General features: G+C 33.5%; 1 protein-coding gene across 3 annotated transcripts in view; it reads left to right on the top strand.

Annotated features, from left to right (window-relative positions):
- ZMYM4 (zinc finger MYM-type containing 4) overlaps positions 1 to 20,955 on the top strand; it is a 145,220-nt gene that overhangs the window by 18,485 nt on the left and 105,780 nt on the right. The gene's annotated exons all lie outside the window — the stretch shown is intronic.

Below are 20,955 nucleotides of genomic sequence, written 5' to 3'. Positions count from 1 at the left end.
GCTCAACTGTGTTGAAACGGTTTCCAAAAGTTAGGTAAAATGAGATTTGTGTGTTGCTAAAACAGAGTTTGTGGGTTGCTATATCTCTTCAGCCTCTTTTAATCAATAAATTTCCCCATTAAAAATGCCATTTATTTTTAGAAGATACTGGATGATTTGTTCTGTAGCACTTCCTACATGTTGGGTTTAGCTGGTTATATCCTGGTGTCAGTGAGTGTGTTCCTCTACTTCTCATTATTACCTGTAAGCTCTTTGTACTGTGATTAGATCCAGGTTTAATTTTTGTTTGTTTTTGGAAAGAATTCTTCATAGGTGGTGCTGTATTCTTCCTGTGACACCACTTGTGGAAGCACTTCACTTTATTTATTTATTTATTTATTTATTTATTTATTTATTTATTTATTTACCTATCTGTCTGTCTGTCTGTCTATCTACCACATCACTTTTAATGATGACAATCCTAGTTCAGGTGATATCAGCCTAATCCATATATTAAAAAGTTCCCCTTCAGTTTTTTTTGTTGTTGTTGAAGTATAGTCAGTTTACAATGTTGTGTCAATTTCTGGTGTACAGCATAATGCTTCAGTCATACATGAACATACATATATTCGTTTTCATATTCTTTTTCACTGTAAATTACTACAAGATATTGAATATAGTTCCCTATGCTATACAGTATGAACTTGCTTATCAGATTTTGTGAGAATCCTTCTGTATTTCCAAGCGAGAGACTATCTGCCAGAGCTCAGTAGGTGTTCTGTGTGATTCTTTGGGTTTGTAGATGTAATTCTTGGTGTATTTGTGGCAGAGGGCGAGCTGTCTCTCTACTCCACCATCTTGGCACCTCCCTCCCCTTCAATTTTTGACCTAATGGTTTTATCATTCATTGATAATTAGTTCTTGACTCATTATTTCATTAGGGGTTATAAAATGGTTTCCTAATTCTTTTATTTTTTCTAGTATCTATTAGCTATGATTATTTTATTTTTTTTTTTAGTGGAAATTTTTGGGATTGAACCCAGAAACTTGCACTAAGCATGCGCTCTACCACTGAGCTGTACTAATCCCTATAGCTATGATCGTTTTATAGAGAAGAAATTTCCCTTATCAACTGTTTCATTTCCTTATTACTTTGAAATATTCTTAATACAGATAAATGCTTGTTTTTTTATTTGCTATTTTTACGAATAAGTTGATGTCCTTACAGCCTCCACAAGTGACCAATGAAGGTTGTTTTTTGAGGTGGGAGGAATGAGGGAGCAATCATGATAAATCATTAAAAATTGATTTATATATTATTTATTGTGTCAGTCTGTTGTACCATCTTTGGTCAGTAAAATCCTCCTTAATTAGCTCTTGAATTGTTTTGTCATGAGTACAGTAGTCTTTGATAATATCCATGCTTTCTAGTGCAAGATGAGGCAGCCTTATCTGCATATGTATATTCCCTGCTTCAGGCCTGGAATCAGCCATCTCTTATCGGAGTCCTTTTCCTTTCAAAGGGAAATGGTATTTAGAGATCATAACACTTGATCACTTTTTAAAGTTATATGGTCTTTGTTTTTAGATTTAGAAAGGTTCTTTGGAGTTTCTACCCAGTGTAGTAGTCTGTGTCCTAGGTCTTTTGCATGTTCATAGTTGGACTCATTTGAAGACCATTTAAAAAGCTTAAGTGACAATGATTCTCTTATTGAATATGATCTCTATTTTATGTTGTGCATAAGAAACCTAAAATGAAATGAAACTAATAGAAGTTAAAAATAAAACAATGTAAAAAGCATATGCAGCAAAAATTAGATTTTTAATATTAAAACTATTCATGGCAAAAATAATTAACTCACAAATTTCTGACTTTATCTTTGTAGAAGATATAATCCACATTGAGAATGTAACTGCCATAAATTTTTATGTATCAACAAACCTTACACTGAAATATATAAAACAAAAATTTAAATGGTTTAGAGAAACTGAAGTGTAATTGAACTTGGTATACTGTGGGGAAAACATTGCCATCTTTTTACACTCTTGTGGAACATTTACAGAAATTGATCATAATTTACACTTCAGAAAAAGATTGCAGGTTTTAGAACCTTAAAATTTAGAGATTATACTCTTTGACCACAGTTCAATAAAGCTGAAATGAGTAAAGTGTCAATTAAAAATATCCAACCATTTGGAAATTTTTAAACTTAAGCAACTCTAGGGTTAAACAAGTTGAAACTAACTTCAATTACAAATTGTTTAGAATATAACAATAAGTTATATGTCAATTATACCTCAATGTAAGAAAAGAGAATATAATAATGAGAGTGTGCCATATCACAGCTTAGGATATAAGCAGAGCTATACTCTGAAGAAAACATCTACATTAAGTGCTTTTGGTATAAAAAATATGAATTGCATATTTAACATTATATGTTAGAACCTGAGGAAAACCCAAGGGAAGAATTAATAAAGTTGAAAATAATGAGTTAGAGAAAATGAATTAAGGAATAGAAAATCTATATACTGATAAAAGTAAGAGCTCATGCTTTGTGAAGAGACCAATAAAGTGAAATTTTTGACAAGTCTAATTGAGAGGAGAAAAAAATAAGAAATAGTATTAAGGAGAAGAAAAGGCCATATCCATAACAGATTAGGCACAGTATGTTGAACTAATGTAGGTATAATTAACTTAATGATGATACATATATAAATTAGATGAAATGGAAGATTTTTCTAAAGTAAGTTACCAAAATTGACTGAAGAAGTAGAAAACTTGAGTAAGCCAATAAGTGTTTAAGAAATGTTAAATAATGTCAAGGAACAACTCCCCAAGTTTCTAATCTTCCTTTGTAACCTTTTAGAAATAGCTTATTTTTGACACAACATTGTAAAATGATTATAAATCAATAAAAAATGTTAAAAAAAAAAGAAATAGCTTATTTTCATGTTTTTAAAAATATTTGCCAATGTAGAAAAGATAAATACAAAGATGCTGAAAAAGACCTTGAGATGTTTAGTATTCATTTCCAGTAAAGCCTTTTTCTATAAAACTAAGAATAGAGGTTGTTTCCTTCACATAATAAAACATAAGTATTAGAACCCAACAATCATTCCTTGAAATTTAGAAGAGATGCCTGCTATTATCAGAATTACTTATTACTGATTTGGAAGTTCACGGCAATATAGTTAGATGAGGAAATGAAATGAGAGATGTAGATCTTGGAAAGTTGAGGAAAACATTATGATTATTTTCTGGTGATACAGTTATTTATGTGAAAATCTCAAGAGTATCAATAAAAAATATTTAGGACTGAAAAGTAAAAATGCAAAAATGAAAACCATCTGGAGGAAAAGAAGACCATGTATTAGGACTATAGTAGGGAATAGTAAAGTGCTTATAAAATAAACATTAAAAAATCACACAAAACCCTGTAACTTGAGATACGTAGTTAGAAAATAATATTTTTAAAAAAGATTGATTCACAGAGCAATCAAAGTTTAAAATTGCTTGGTATAAACCTAATAAGAAATATGTGAGACTTAAAGAAAGTGATAAGACTTTACCTAAGGATGTGATAATAATACGATAATAATAGCAATGTCAACAACAACTAATTTTTATTGATCATTGTTTTAAGCACATGAATCTTAACTCATTTACTCCTCAAAATAACCCTATAACATAAGGCTCTGCCTGTGGATAACAGAGTGGTAAAATGCCTTGTCAAGGTTATTTAGCTGTCCAGAGTGAGGATGAATGGGATTGGAACCTATTCAAGCTGTATGACTCCAAATTTCAGAGAACCTGTAACTATTATGATTTGATGACTCTTGAAAAAAAAATTGAGCAATATATATCATGTTCCTGGATGGGAAAACCCAATATTATGAAAATATATGTTCTATAAAAATTAAGTTATTATTTCAGCCAATATCCCAATGGGATTTTGGATTTTCTTTTTCTTTTTGATGGTGAACAGGGTAGAGTTTGAAAAGTGATGATCCATTTCATTAGGAATTACAGATATGTGAAAGACAGCCAAAACAGTTATGCATTGTAATATTGGGAAAATGGAGGAGTAGGGGGATAGGTGGTTACCTTGTTGTATAGAATCTTGAATATAGTACTGATACATGAATGCTCAGACAAATTATTACAATGAGTAGACTCATATCTATAAGAATATAGTTAGAAATTATTCATTAAATGGTGTTTGGACAGTCATTTTGGTAAAAAATTGATACTTTTTTTCTCACTCCAGATTCCACAGCACATTCTAGCGGGATTGAATATATGAATATAAGAGAAAAAACTATTAAAGTACCCAAAGAAAATGTTACTGAGTCCAAACTCATTCTGCTCGCCACATGACAGGCCAGCAAATAGGGAGATGAGGTGTTGGGGCATAATAAGCAGACTGAAAAGATGGGAGACTAATGCCCTGGAGAACCATCTTCCCTAGGTCAGAATTGAGGCTCCTTTTATACTGAAAAGGGGAGGGAGTGTAGTTCGTTGTTGCAAACTTCTTGGTGTTGGAATCCTTTGTTCTTGTCACTGTCCTGTAGATCAGGTCATGGTATCCCTGTATACCTCCAGCAAAACAAATGTTATTTTCTATTCTGCAACTGTTTATCTTTATATGAATGGAAAAGTGTTAGTCACTTAAAGGTCAGAGCCTTGAGAGTAGGCTGTCTGTATATTTCAGTCTATAGGCAACAGTCTTAGAAAAGGTACAGAATTGGCGGGACTAAGTCTAGGAAACAGCACAGGGTTAAAGCCAAAGGAACAGATCTAATATGGAGTCAGATTTGTTCTTTTTTATTACAAAAATAGAGATAAATATAACATCTTGGTATGGAGAATATATAAACTGAAAAGAAAAAACCAAAAAGTGCTTCAGAAGAATGATAGATCTGACTACATTGAAAAAATTATCACATTTTTAAAAAGGAAAAAGTGTTTGAATATCTGACAAACAGAATGACTGTTTTCAGAAGAATGGGGTACTGGGCAGATGAAATCACCACTTTAAGAGTTATCTTAGAATTCCTCAGTGTTCCACATCCCTAATTTCCATCCAGTCACCATTCATGCCTTTTTTTTCCCTCTTAATGGTAGTACTGAGGATTGAACCCAGGACCTTGTGCATGCTAGGCACGCACTCTACCACTGAGCTATACCCTTCCTCGACCATTCATGCTTTATTCAACAAATGTTTGAGTGTCTGTTACACACTAGGAACCATTGTAGGTACTGAGGATACAGTAATGAATAAAATGAACAAAATCTCTGCTCTTAAGGCATTTACATTCTAGTATTGGGAGGGATAACTGCTAATTAAATAATCAATATAGAACATTTAAAATGGAGCAGGGAGAGGGCAGAGTTCAAGTGGTAGAGTGCATGAGGTCCTGGGTTCAATCTCCAGTACCTCCATTAAAAAAAATAAATAAATAAACCTATTACCTCTCTCCACCAAAACAAGCAATAAAATGGAGCATAAGGAAACATAAAGCAAAAAAATGGGGCATGGTATGCTATGGTGGTAGAGGCATTGCAATTTTAAACAGTGGCATTTAAGCAAAAATCTGAAGAAAATGGTGAAGTAGAACCATATGGGTATCTGAGAGGAAGAATATTCCAGGTCGGGGGAACAACAAGCAAGGGAAAAGGCTCTGAGGCAGCAGAGGACTGTGCATATTTTATGAACAACAAATAGGCAGTAGTTGAAGCTGAGTGAGCAGTGTGGTGAGTAGTAGGAGATGAGTTCAGGGAGATAACTGTCTAGATCATGTCAGGGCTGTTAAGGCCAGGTAATTCTTTGTTGTGGTGGCTGTTGTGTACATTGTTGATGTTTCGCAGCATCTCTGGTCTCTACCCACTAGATGTCAGTAGAACTCCCTGGTTGTGATAACCAAAAATGCCTCCAGACATATGCCAAATTTTCTAGATTTGAGGAGCGAGTTGCCCCTGATTGAAAACCACTGTTCTACTAAGTGGCTGTAGGTCCCTTAGGGGAGGGCTTGGAGAAAGATTTATGGTGTGAACTTGTGGTATGGCGCACAGTCCTTCCTCGAGAGGACCCAGTCTCTCCTCAATCAAGAGGCAATGATGGGAGGGTATAGCTCAGTGGTAGAGTGCATGCTTAGTATGCACAAGGTCCTGGGTTCAATCCCAGTACCTCTGTAAATTAAACAAAAAACAAAAAACTCCACATATCCCCCCCCCCCCCCGTCCAAAAAGTCAGTGGGTTTGGGAATTGACTACTTTTGGAAACTGATTACCTGAGTTGGTTTTTGGCCACCAGATTTAGACATTTTTCTGGTATGTAGATTAAACTGCCCATGTATTTCATTCCTAGGAACATCATGATCAGTTAGCCACTGCCAAAGATCCATGCAAGCCAAAGTGTTCTGATTACTGGTATGTCCCTACTGCCCTTATCGTTGAGGTTAAGTGCTGCCACCTTGGCCTTTGCTACTTTGGGATCCCATTATCCTCAGTGAAATCAGGGAGCCCATCTCAGTGGTAACATTCCCTATAATCATACCTGACCTACAAAAGAGAGCAGCCACACAGCTTTTCAAGTATATAGTACTCCTCACTAATAATAGTGTCTCCTGGGCCTTTTCAGAGAATGTAGTTGAGTAGTAGGTGTACAAGCTGAAGAGGATAAATCCACTCCAGTGTTCCTGCCTCCCTAAGCCTTTGGGTTTCCCCTTCTGCATAATGCCAGTGCAACTCTGGTATCTCAACCTCATTAAATGTTCATTGTTAATGTAGTTTTGATTTGCATTTCCCTAAGGATTATCATCTAATGCTGAATATAAGTTTCAGTCAACAAGTAAGCCAACAGAGCCACCTCTAGTTGCACAAACTAACACATTAAAGTCAGAATCTGTAGTAATGTCACTTATACTAATGAATTCTAACCTCCTTGGTAAATAGCCTTAGCATCTATTTTCACTCATCCCCCAGGTTTTTTGCCTTTATCTGTTAGCAAAACCTTGGCATTTCTGGATGTGTAAACTATTTCCTCTTAGGTCATAAGTGTGTGGCTGTCACATTACAATGGATTTATAAGTCTAGTGGCAACAGGGGTGGTTGTGGTTGGTCTTGAGGAGGAGGAACATCCTCCTGCAAATCATTTGCTTCACAAAAGGATATGACAGATTTTCAAGCAAAGGAAGGCTGTTGTTCTTAGTTACAGGATGGTAAGTTACTTCTGCTGGAGATTTGAAATTATCTTTTTCATTCTGTTTCGACCACATGTTCCCATTCCAAGCTTCAGGGTCCCATTTTTCCCTAGTCATTACTTCTGTATTAGAATTGATGAGACTGTGAATCTATGTGTAATGTTGTAATTCAGCTGTTTGCACATTTTGCATTTGATTTTTAGCAATGTCAACCTGTGGCTACAAGAACTGAGTTTTTTTTTATAGTATCATGAAAGTGCTGTTTCTCAGAATGTGGTTTGATCTGAGTTAATGGACATGAACATGTTATTCTGTAACTGTTTAGGAGCATTTAGAGACTCCATCTCATATAACAGACCTTGTAGTCATAATTACTGCCTTAACAGTTAAGTGCAATAGTTACTTGGGTTCCCAAGGCACTTGCTTCATTTGGCACTTGATTATAATCAACCATGGGTGATAGCTTGCTTAACTGATGGCACTGCATGCCAGGGATTACTAGGATTGTATTTCCTGGCTGAGCCCTTTGCTTAAGCCCAAGAACACAACCAAGCTAATCTCCAAATCGCATCCCATCTTTGTGGGTCCACCTGCTGTGATCACTGACTATCTTATATTAGTCAGAAGTCAGAAACTACACAGTAATTTAAATAGGGAAAATTTAATATGAAGAATTAACCAGTAACAGAGAATTCACTCTAAGTGGAAAAGAGAGCTTTAAAGTTTACAGAATAGCAGGTAGAGGCAGCAGCCACTACCTCTAGGACTGAGACAGTGTAGCAGGGATGGAAAAATTTGGAAGATGCCCTATCTCACAGCTTCAAGGTTGAGATTCAGATACTGGAGTGGGTGTGTTCCACTGGATGCTGGAGAAGTTTTAGGTGCTGCAGTTTTTTGCTAGCAAGCAGGAAACCTCCCTCTGCGGTGCTGACAAGAGTCACTAGGAAACTCTTTGCTGGACGTGGCAAGAAGCCACTTGGGGCACTGGCATGATTCATTGGGAAACTTCCTGCCCATAAGAATACTGCTGGAAGTTGCTCGGTAGGCTGCCCTCTGGGGTGCTCACAAAGTTTGATAGGAAACTACCTGTGTGTGTGTGTTACTGAAATTCATGGGAAGTTGGCACCTGGCGAGAGGACCATTAGGTTATCTGGCCTCCAATGGAGCAAGCATGTTAGAGCACAGTGTAATGGAAAGAGGACCCCTTCCTTCTGGAGTACTGTTCCAGTGCCATCTGTGAGTTGCCTTTTTACTCTGTTGATACTGTTTTTTGATGCACAAAATTTAAAAATTTTCATGAAGTCTAGTTTGTCTATTCTTTTGTTGCCTGTGTTTGGTGTGGTATTCAAGAAGTCTTTGCTAAATCCAGTGTCATGAAGCTTTGGCCTACATTTTCTTCTAAAAATTTTATGTTTTAGGTCTTATATTTAGGTTTTTTATCCCTTTTGAGTTAACTGTTGTATATGGTGTGAGATAAGGGTCCAACTTCATTCCTTTGCATGTAGAGATCCACTTTTCCCATCATTTGTTGAAAAGATTGTCCTTTCCCCATTGAATGGTATTGGCACATGCTTGTCAAAATTATTTGGCCACATGTGTGAGGGTTTTTTCCTGAGCTCTCTATTCCGTTGGTCTATCTATCTGTCTTTATGGCAGCACGACACTGTTTTTATTACTGTGGCTTTGATGTTCATTTTAAATTCGGGAAATGTGAGTCCTCTAGCTTTGGTGTTCTTCTTCAGGACGGTTTTGGTTATTTGGAGTCCCTTGAGATTCCATGTGAATTGTAGGATGGGTTATTTTAGTTATGCACAAAAGAAAAATCATTGAGATTTTGAGGGATTGCATTGAATCTTATTGCTTTGAGTGGAATTGACATTTTAACAATATTAAGTCTTCCAGTCCATGAACATGGCATATGTTTCCATTTATTTATGTCTTCCTTAATTTCTTTCAGAAATCTTTTCTAAATAGTTTTCATAATAATTTTCATTGTATAATTCTTCCACTGTCTTGGTTAAATGAATTTCTAGGTATGGTATTCTTTTTGATGCTATTGTAAATGGAATTGTTTTTCTAATTTTCTTTTCAGATTATTTATTGTTATTGTTTAGAAATGCAACTGATTACTGATTTTTGTGTTGACTTTGTATCCTGCTATTTTGCTGAATTCATTTATTCTAAAAAAAGTGTGTGTGTGTAATCTGTAGTATTTTCCACATTTATGATCATAGCATCTGAAAAATCATCTGAAAAAAAATTTTATTTCTTCCTTTCCAATTTGGGTGCCTTTAATTTCCTTTTCTTGCCTAATTGCTGTCTAGGACTTCCATTACTATGTTGTATACAAGTGGAAAGCTTTCAATCTTTCACCATTGAGTATGATGTTTGCTATGGGTTTTCATATATGGCCTTTATTATGTTGAGATAGTTTCCTTCTGTTCCTGGTTTGTTGAGTATTTTTATCATGAAAGGGTATTATATTTTGTGAAATGTTCTCTATGCATGGTTGAGATGATCAAGAATTTTTTTTTTTATTCTGTTAATGTGTATTATGTTGACCCATTATCATATGTTGAACCATCTTTGTGATCTAGGAATAAATTCTACTTGGTCATGATGTATATACTCCTTTTAATATGCTACTGAATTTGTTTCCTAGTATTTTGTTAAGGATTTTTTGCTTCACTGTTCATAGGTTTCTTGTTCTTTAATTTTCTTGTAGTATCTTTGTCTGGCTTTGGTATTAGGGCATTCCTGGCCTTATAGAAGTATTCCTTCTGCTTCATTTTTTGGGGGGAAATGTTTGTGAGGGATTGGTATTAGTTTTTTAACTGGTAGAGCCTACCACTGAATTCATCATGTCTAGGACTTTTCTTTTTTTAAGGAGATTTTTGATTACTGGTTCAGTCTCCTTAGTAGGTATAGGTCTATTCAGATTTTCTATTTCTTCAGAGTTTAATATTGGTAGATTTTGTGTTTCTAGGAAATTGTCCATTTTATTTCAGTTACCCAATTTGCATAAAATTGCTCATAGTACTCTTACAGAGTTCTTTTTATTTCTGTAGAGTCTACAGCAGTTATGTCTCCATTTGTATGTTTGATTTTAGTAATTTGAGTCTTCTTTCATTTCCACTTACTCCATGTTGCTAAAGGTTTGTCAATATTGTTGATCTTTTCAGAGTATCATCTTTTGGTTTCATTTTTCTCTCTGTTCATTTTATATTTTAAAAATTTCTCCTCTGATCTTTATTATTTCCATCCTCCTGCTTTCTTGTTTAGTTTGTTCTTCTTTTTTAGTTCCTTAAATTGTAAAGTTGTTGATATGAGATCTTCCTTATTTTATGAAGTGTTTATAAATTTACCCCTTAGCACTGCTTTTGTTATATCCCATAAGTTTTGATGTGTTGTATTTTTGTTTTCCTTTGTCTCTAAGTATTTTCTCATTCCTCTTGTGATTTTTCTCTTTGGTCTTTGGGTTGTTTAAGAGTGTGTTTAATTGTACCCTAACATATGGTCTAGCCTAGAAAATATTCCACATACACTTCAAAAAAATGTATATGCTGCTGTTTTGGGTAGAGAGTGTTGTATATGTCTGTTGAGTCTAATTGATTTATTGTGTTGGTTAAATTCTCTATTTCCTTAGTTATGTCTTGTCTGGTTGTTCATTATTGACACTGGGGTGTTGGAGTCTCTAACTGTCATTGTAAGATTATTTCTTCCTTCAATTCTGTCAGTTTTTGCTTCATACATTTTAATTGTTTGTTATTAAGTGTTTAAATGTTTATAATTGGTTTATTTTCTATTAGATCTTTTTATTAATACATAATGTTTTTCCTTGCCTTTTTGATTTAAAGATTATTTGTCTGATGTTAGTATAGCCATTCTTTGCTCTCTTTTGGTTACTGTTTGCATGGAGTATCTTTTTACATTTATTTACTTTCAACTTGATGTATCTTTGGATCTAAAATGAGTCTCTTGAAGACAGCATATACTTGGATTATGTGTTTTTATCAATTCTGCTGATTTCTATTTCGATTGGAGAATTTAAGACATTTACATTGAAAGTAATTGTTGATAAGGAGGGACTTCTGTCATTTTGCTAGTTGTTTTCTACATGCCTTGTAGCTTTTTAATTTCTCATTTTCTTCATTACCTTTTTCTTTTGGGTTTAGTTGATTTTTTTGTAGTGACATGTTTAAATTTCTTTCTCATTGCCTTTTGTGTATTATTTAAAGCTATTTTCTTTGTGATTACCATGGGAATTACATTTACCATCCTGAAGTTATAACAGTCATTTGAATTTATACCAGCTTAACTTCAATAATGTGTAAAAACTGTTTTTAGCTTCAGCCCCACTCCTTTTGGTTACTGATGTCACAAAATCACATCTTTGCACATTGTGTGCTTATAAATATAAAGTGCATTAGTTTCTTAAATTGTGTAGAAAATAAAATTTGGAGTTACAAATCAAAGTTACAATAATACTAGCTTTTGTAATTTCCCATGTATTTGCCTTTATTAAGATCTTTATTTCCTCATATGGCCCTGAATTACTTTCTATTGTCCTTTCATTTCATACAACCAGACTCCCTTCAGCATTTCTTTCAGGGCTGGTCTAGCAGTAATGAACTTCCTTAGCTTTTATTTACCTGATAATGTCTTAATTTCTCCTTGATAGACAGTTTTACCAAATATAGCATTCTTGTTTGGCTGTTTTTTCTGTTAGTCTTTTGAATATATCAGCCAGTGGGCTTCTGACTTCCATCGTTTCTGATGAGAAGTCTGCTTGTATACTTATTGAGGATACCTTGTATGTGATGAGTCACTTGTCTTTTGCTGCTCTCAAGGATCTGTCTTTGTCTTTGGCTGTCCAGATGTCTTGGTGTGGATCTCTGTTGAGTTTATCTTTATGTGGCATTTGTTGAGCTTCTTGGATGTTTATGTTCATGTCTTTCATCAAATATGGAGAAGTTTTCAACTATTATTTCTTCAAATATTCCTTGTCCCCTTCCTTTCTCTCTCCTTCTGGAACTCCCATTATGTGTATGTTGGTCCACTTGTTGATGTCCTATAAGCACCTTACTCTCTATACACTTTTTTTTATCATTTTTCTTTCTGTTCTCAGACTTGATAATTTCCACTGTTCTGTCTTCAAGTTTGATGAGTCTTTCTTCTGCCTGCTCCAATCTATCTTTGAATCTCTGTAGTGAATTTTTAATTTTAGATATTGTACCTTTTTATTTCTATTGATATTTCTATTTTGCTTATTCACTATCTTATTGACTTTCTCCATATCTTTCTTTAGTTTTTCAAGCATGTTTTAAGTTAATTGTTTTAATATCTTTGTTTATTAGATCCACTGTCAGGTCTTTTTCAGGCATCGGTTCTGTTCATATTTTTCCTTTGTATGGGCTATGCCTTACTATTATTTGTGATTTCTTTTGTTGTTGTTGAAAACTGGACCTTTAAATAAATAAAATGATGACTTGGAAATCACATTCTCTCCCTTCCCCAGTTTCCTGTTTTGGGTGTTTGTTTGTTTGTTTGTTTGTTTGTTTGTTTTTGATTGTTATAGTCTGTCTTTGGGCTTAGGATCAGCCTGAGGTGTAAACTTAAGTTCTTCTCTGTTTTTTTCTGTCTTTGTAATTCCCTGGATATGCATCATGACTTTCTGATTTCGTCTGTATATACAGTTGCTTCTGAATGTCCTAGTCCTTAATGTCTGGCTCTCAGAGGGAAAAAAGAAAAAATGAGGGGAGAGGAAGGGAACTGGTTGGAAGTAGGGGAACTTGTAGCAATGGAGGGAGATGCAACAAAAGTGGCCACCTGCCTTTTTGTCTTCATTTCTGTGCTCAGAAGCTGCAATGTGGAATCAGACCACAGATTCCTGATATTTGAAGGATGGAGTCATTTTTCCCTACCCTGGCTCCCACAAGCTGCTCCTAAGAAGATGTGTACATCTGCCTGCCAGGTAGCTGGAGGTGGAGGATGGGTAGCTGGTAATCTGCTTAGAGAAGAAATTGATGAATATTCCTTCCAAATCTTCACCTAGAAGTTGCAAGCTTTCTATAGAGTCTAGAGTTCCAAAAAAATTGCTCAGACAGGCTCTACCTGTGCATTGTAGTCTAGGTAGGGAGATAGAATCTTGATATTTGTTGCTGGTGTATAGAAATACAGTTGGATTTTTAATTTTTACCTTTTCAACCTGAGATCTTGCTGAATTTATTAATTATAGAAGAGTTTTTGAAGATTTCCTAGGATTGTCCATGGACATGATTATATTGTCAGAATAAAGATAGTTTTACTTCTGTTCTCTTTGCTATGTCTTTCATTTGTTTTTCTTCTAATATTGTGCTGGTAGATCTTTCATATAGTGCTGAATAGAAGTGGTGAGAATGGACATCCTTGGCTTATTCTGTATTTTCACATGAAAGCATTTAGACTTTCACTATCAAGTATCATGTTAGTTGTAGAATTTTCATAGGTTTCACCTCAAATTTAGAAAGCCCCTTCTATTATTTGCTGAGCGTTTTTACATAATTGAGTTACATTTTCTCAAATGCTTTTCTACGTATATTGCAAAATTCCTGTAATTTCTTCTTTTTCAGTCTGTTCATTTGCTTTTTGAATGTTAAACCAACCTTGCATTCCTGTAATAAATTCTGTAGAATAATGATGGATAATGCTTTTTATATGTTGCTGATTAGGTTTATAATTTTTTGATAAGAATTCTTATATATACATTCATGTATAATACTGATTCGAAGTTTTTGTTTGTTTGTTTTTTAATGGAGGTACTGGGGATCAAACCCAGGACCTTGTGCATGCTAAACATGCACTCTACCACTGAGCTGTACCCTCCCTCCTGGTTAGCAGTTTCATTTTCTTGTACTATCTTTGTCTGGTTTGGTTATCAGGGTAATGCTAGCCCTGTAGATTGAGTTTGGGAATATTCCTTCCTCCTAATTTCTGAATAAATTTCGGTAAAATTACTATTACATCTTTCTTAAATGTTTCATATTTTTTGCCAGTAAACTCATCTGAGCCTCGAATTTTCTTTGTGAGAATTTTTATTATTCATTTGAGTTTTAAAACAGATACAGAGATTTCTATTTTTTTTTTTTTTTTTTTTGGTGATTTGAGTTTCTTGAGACATTTCTCCATTTCATCTTAAGTAGTTGAATTTATTGGCATAAAATTATTCATAAAATTCTCATCTTTTTAATGTCTGGAAATGTGCAGTTGTGTCTCATCTTTGATATCTTTTTTTGTCGGTGTTTCAATTGTTGATATTTTGAAAGAACCAACTTTTCCATTTTGCTCCAAATTAAAAAAAAATGAAATACAATGTTTCAGTTGTATAGCAAAGTGATTCAGTTACATAGTCTTTTGAAAGAACCAACTTTTGATTTCACTGATTTTTTAAAATTGTTTTCCATTTTCTGTTTAATTGATTTCTGTCATATCTTTATGTTCTTTTCATTTCTTTTGAGTTCACGTTGCTTTCTATTCCTATCTTCTTGATTTGACAGTCTTCAAAAAAATACAAGTGAGTTTTCAATTGTAAACTTCTCTGACTACTGCTCTGCATGCATTCCAAAACTCTTGGTTATATTTATTCTTATTGTTTAGCCTAAGATATTATATTATTTCCTCTCTGATTAAAAAAATTGTCATAAGGCTTATTAGAAGCATATTTAGTGTACGAATTTGATGTTATTATTTGTTAGTGTATTTAATTTAATATGCCTGAAGTCAGTGGCTATATTATCTTTTATTTTTATTGATACTTCTTTATGGTACAGCATGTGTATATCTTGGTGCTTATTCTAGGCACACTTACAAAGGAGTATATACTACGGTTACTTGGTGTTTTTATAAGTCTCAATTAGGTCAAATTTATTGATAGAAATGTTAAAATTTTTTGTCTTTAGTTATTTTATCCTCTTTGTTCTAAAACTACTGACAGAGCTATAAATCTACAGTTATAGTTGGAGATTTTATGTCTGTCACTTTTTTTTAATTAAAAAAATCTTTTGTCTTTTTTGTCTGTCACTTTAGTTCTGCTTTTTGCTTCAAGTATTTTGAAGTTGTGTTAATTAGTTGCCAACACATTTAGAATTATATCTTAATTGATGATCTTTATTAAATGATTTTTTGTGATACTCTTTCTCTTTAAGTGTACTTTATCTGACATTAATATAGTTAAATCAGGTTTGTTATGTTTAGTATGTAAATGGTACGTGTTCCCCTCTCCCTGTTGCTTTCAGTGTATCTGTGGTGTTATATTTAAAATGTGTTTCTTGTAATACCATATAGTTTGGTCTTGCCTTTTTTTCTAGGGTGACACTTTTAATTGTTGCATTTATTCCTTTTAGAGTTAACATGATTACTTATATAGTTGGATTTAAGTCTTCCATATTGGTATCTGTTTTTTATTTGTCCATTTATTCTTTGTTTCTCCCTTATAGTTGGGTTGCATCTTTTTCATTGTTCCATTTTGAGTGTCCATCCAACCTAGTTTTTTTTAAAAAATAAGTATCTGTCAGTCTATTACTCTTTTTTTGGTTTTTGACACAAGGTGTTCCAGAGTTATCTTTTACAACCTTTAATTTAATCACGTTACTCCTTAAAATTCTTCAGTGGCTTTCACTTAACCATTTGATACAGTCAAAAATTATTCAAGGCTTTTAAAATTTCACACTCCATATTAACATCATGACCAGTGTAGTTTGTACCTGATTTGTAGTAGGCACATATTCAATAAATACTTGCTGATGAGTTAACTGGACATATAAACTTTATGTCCTGGGTGATTTATTTTCCTAGGCCTATAAAGTGAGAGGTCTCTGCTAGGACTAAATCGTAATACCACTTTCATCTTACAGTTCTTTAATTGTATGTGGTGCGAATGATAAGGAAACTGAATTCGAGTATAAAAATCCACATTATGGAGTAGGATTAGAAAATATTGGATGGGCAATAAGATACTTGTAGATTTAGCTTCACTTAGTGCTTTACAGTTTAGGGAGCTGCCATGATATGAATGCCTGTAGAAAAATCTTTACACTTTGGTAAAAATTCTGTCTCTGATGTTTAGCAGTTTGTTACCAGTAAGGGGCCTTGGACTCTAGTCAACTGAAATTAAGAGGCCAGACAAGGAATTCAGGCAAGGCTTTATGGGGACTCATGGTGCAACATGAGGGAGTGAAAACAAGTAACAAGTGCTCTTACTCTCTCCCTGAGTAGGGTGAACTGGTTCCTTAAATGGGGTGAGGGTAAGGGAAGATTGATGGATCTGCCTGGAGCGGTGGCGTAGGTGGTCTGCCCACCCTGTTGGTGGTGCTGTGTGCAGGGATCATGTGTAATACCCTGCTTTTGCTTCTGGCATCTCAGAAATGACAGGTGGGTTTTGGCCTTTTTGTATCTTATTGTTCATAATTTGCCTCAACTTGGCATGCATGCAGTTATTTCTAGTTCCTTATAGTTTCTTTGTATTTTGTTGTTTATGGAGACTTTTGTCCAGGTGAAAGCACTCCAGTAAAAGGCCCAGGTCCCAGGGCCCCAGCCTGTCTCAAATTGGGCAAGCTGAATTTACTCGTAAGTTAAGTGATACCTTTCTGTGTGTCTATAGATGCATGTAGTACTTAATTTTTAAGGTTGGTTGTTTGTTTAATAATACATATAGAGCACCTTCTGTGTGCCACAGAAATGAAATATAATGGTAGGTGCATACTACTGATATTATACTAACTGTTCAAGAAGTAGAAGTTCAGTCATTTAGAAATTTCAGCCTTTAGGTCCAGTGTTTAAAAATTGGTGCTTGAACTAGTCTAGAACCTTGTCCCCTGAAATAGTGTACTATAGTGTTCTGTTTGAAATAGAATGAAAATGAATTCTTCTAGTGAGAATGGGTAATAAAAGGATATTTTTTACTTTTGGAAGATTCATGCAAGTCATTAGTAACAAATTTGTGACAAGTTAGAAGATGAGAGGAGGCAGACTTGTTTCAGAGAGGAAAAAATGGTGTGAGGGAACAAAATCAGAAGACAGTGCCATGTTAACAGTGGTAATAGTGAATTTAGAGAGGAATAGTTGGATAGGTTTGAGAGAGATTCTAAAGTACAGGTGGAGCTTTCTGACTAAATATGGATGCTAAGCTCATTGAGCAAGAGAAAGGAAACAAGGTGACCTAATTGACATTTTGTGTTATTAAATATAAAACTTTTCATATGTGTTTTACAAATTTCAGAATTTTTATGAAAGTCAATTATTTTAGTACGTTTTATTCTTTGAATGTAATTCTGCAAATTTAGCTTATTGCTTTGGTATAGATTGAAAGTGTACATTTTCCGTAAGTTATAAGGATAGTTTTATGTTTTCATTATTCATTCAACAGACATATTCATTGTTTAAATTGTACCAGGTATTGTTTTAGTCTTATAAGGGAAGGATAAATTAATTTTGGGTAATTGAAGAGTAAAGAATTTCATTAGTCAGAAAAATTTAGTCTAATAGTTCACTTTGTAATTATCATTGATGTAGGCTTTCCTGGCTCCTCATCTAACTCTTTGACATGCAATATTATATTATTTTCAGATGTACAATGTAATGATTCTGGTATATGTATATATTATGAAATGATCACCACAGTAGGTCTAGTTTAACATCCATCACCATACATAGAAAGTTTTTTTCTTGTGATGAGAACTTTTATGATCAGTCGTTTAGTATCTTTTCAAATATGCAGTACAGTATTAACTATAGTCACCTATGCTATCCATTATATCCTAATGACTTACTTCTTTTATAAGTGAAAGTTTGTGCCTTTTGACCCCTTTCCCCCATATATTCAGATCCTCTCCCCATTTTTTAATCTGAGTGTTTGCCTTTTTGCTATTGAGCTGTATGAATTCTTTGTATGTATGGATATTAACCCCATTATATATATGATTTGCAGATGTTTTCTCTGTATGTTGCCTTTTCATTCTGTTGATGGTTTCCTTGGATGTGCAAAAGGTTTTTAGTTTGATATAGTCCCACGTGTTTGTTTTTGCTTTTGTTGCCTTTTTTTTGTAGGGGGCATGTTAAATTGAAAAAGTCATTCTCAAGACTGGTGTCAAGGAGCTTACTATCTATTTTTTCCTAGGAGTTTTATGGTTTCGGGTCTTATGTTGAAGCCTTTAACCATTTTGAGTTAGTTTTTGTGTATGGTGTAAGAACGTGGACCTGTTTCATTCTTTTGCATGTGGCTGTCCAATTTTACCTGACTCTTTAGAGGCCTTGGAATTATTTGTTAGTAAATCTTGAGAGAGAGGGAGATTGATGGGGGTTGGACAGCAGGTGGCTGCCATTATGATTAAACTTTACACTTTGAGTTCTCAGAACATACCCTATGATCTGATTTACTCATTTTCCAAATAATGCTATGTGTGAATTGTGTTTAAGTGAAATGTTCATACCCTAAGTATATTTTGGTTATTTTTGAATCATTTTATTTTTATTATAAAAGCAGCATTTAATCATTGTTGACAATTTGAAAGGTAAAAGGTATAAAGATAAAAATCTTTATAATTTCACTACTCAGTATATTTATTTACAATTATGCTTAAATTTATCTTGCATGTGTGTATGCAAGAATGTTAACATTTTGAGACTGACTTCTTAGAATCAATATTTTATCACATCACATGAAATTTAGATATTACTATATAGGTTGTTGTACCCTCCTTTTTTATGTTGTAGTTGCTTTATTAATTTACATACCAAATCCCTATTGTATAATCTTATAATTTTTATATCCAGCATCAAACAAATAAAAGAACTCAAGTATAGAAGAATGGTCTGTATTTATAGAATTAAATTTATTATTTATTATAAATTTATTATAAATTATATTTATTCAGATTGTTACCAGTTCTGTTGCTCTTTCTTCATTTCTGGTATTCTAAATTTTCTTTTGCTATCATTTAACTTTTGTGTAAAGAACATTTCTTAATTCTTTTAGAGCAGGTCCACTGATAATGAATGCTTCTAGCTTTCCTCATCAGGGAATATCTTTATTTCACTTTTACTTCAAAGGGTATTTTCATTGTATATAAATGTGTGGGTTAACAATTCTTTTCCTTTAGCACTTTCAAAATATTTTCCATTTTCTTTTGGCATCCAAGATTTCTGATGAGAAGTCTGCAGTGATAAGTAAAGTATTGTTTTTCTTTGCCTGTTTTAAAGTTTTTTTCTTTTAGTTTTCAGCAGTTTGATTATGAATATCTTGATATAGATACCTTTAGATTTATCCTGTTTGCTTAGCTTAAATCTGCAGATATATGTCTTTTTTTAAGTTTGTGAAGTTTTCAGCCCGTATTTCTTCAACTATTTCTCTGCACTCCAGTTTTTATCTCCTTCTGGGACTGAGATTACTTGAATGTTACACCTTTTGATATTGTCTCACAGGTTTCTGAGGCATTTTTTTTCCCCCAATCTTTTAAAAATTTTGTTAAGATTAGGTAATTTCTGTTAATCTGTTTTCATGACGCTCTCTCTGTTTTGCTAATGGGCCCATGAATAGCAGTTTGTTATAATTTAATTCATTATGGATTTTTTATTGGGGTAAAATATACATAATATAAAATTTACCATTTCACCAATATTTTAAGTATACAGTTCATTGGTGTTAAAAGCTTTCATATTCTTGTGTAACCCCTATCTATTTCCAGAACTATTCCATCATCCCACACTAAAACTCTGTTCCCATTAAGTAATAACTACCCATTACTCCTTCCCCACAGTCCTTGGTAACCACTTAGCAAGTTTTTATTTTGGTTTTTCATTTTCCAGTTATGAAATTTTAATCTGGTTTTTCATTATATCTTCTATTTCTTTGTTGAGACTTTTTGTCTTTCTGTTAGTTTAGAAAGTATCTGTTCTTAGTTGTCGCAGAGTTTTAAATCATTTCTGTTTTCTCTCAGTGTATGTGTCCCATCATAGTAGTATATTCACATCTACCTTATTCTTTGTGTGTGTGTGTGTCATAAAATATGCATAATATAAAATTTACCTTCTTAATTATTTTTTATTCAGTGGCATTAAGTATATTCAGATTGTTGTAGAACCATCACCTCTGTCCATCTCTGGAAGTATCTGCTTTATTCTTTGTAAAGTTTCCATAGGATTCCATAGTTTTAATGTGTATTAATAAGTCATTTAGTCATTTTCCTGTAGAGGGACTTTTTTGTAATTTTTCATTGTTGAAAATAATGTGGCAAAAATGTCTGTCCTGCATGTTTTAAAGGTAAGCTTTTATCTGTTATTTTGTTCCCCAGGACAATTCCGAAAGATTTGTAAAGGGTGTGTGTGTGTGTGTGTGTGTGTGTGTATTTGTCTGTGTCTGTGTCTGTGTGTGTTGGCTAAGATAAAATCTACTCTATTATCAGTAGTTGCCATTTATTTTTTTAAAAATTATATTAAAATATATGTTATATTTTAATTGTATATATAATATAATTATTAGGGCTTAATTTTTATTTTCTGCTTATCAGCATGATACATGATTATTTAAAATTTTTGAATATTGCACAATTGCTTATAATGGAGATTGTATGTATCAACTCATATAATTTATATGTGATTGATATTTATATTCTTGGTTTAAAGAAATGTTTAGGTTTCAGGTCTATGTGTGTCCTTTCAAAATGTGAGCAGCTAATCTTTAAATAGTTCTAAAACAGCATTTATAGAATTTCATCAGTTAAGAGTTTTAGGGACATGTGA

The sequence above is a fragment of the Camelus dromedarius genome, chromosome 14 (assembly GCF_036321535.1).
Source record: "Camelus dromedarius isolate mCamDro1 chromosome 14, mCamDro1.pat, whole genome shotgun sequence".
Classification (NCBI taxonomy): domain Eukaryota; kingdom Metazoa; phylum Chordata; class Mammalia; order Artiodactyla; family Camelidae; genus Camelus; species Camelus dromedarius.
This window is presented reverse-complemented; position numbering and strand designations above follow the sequence as displayed.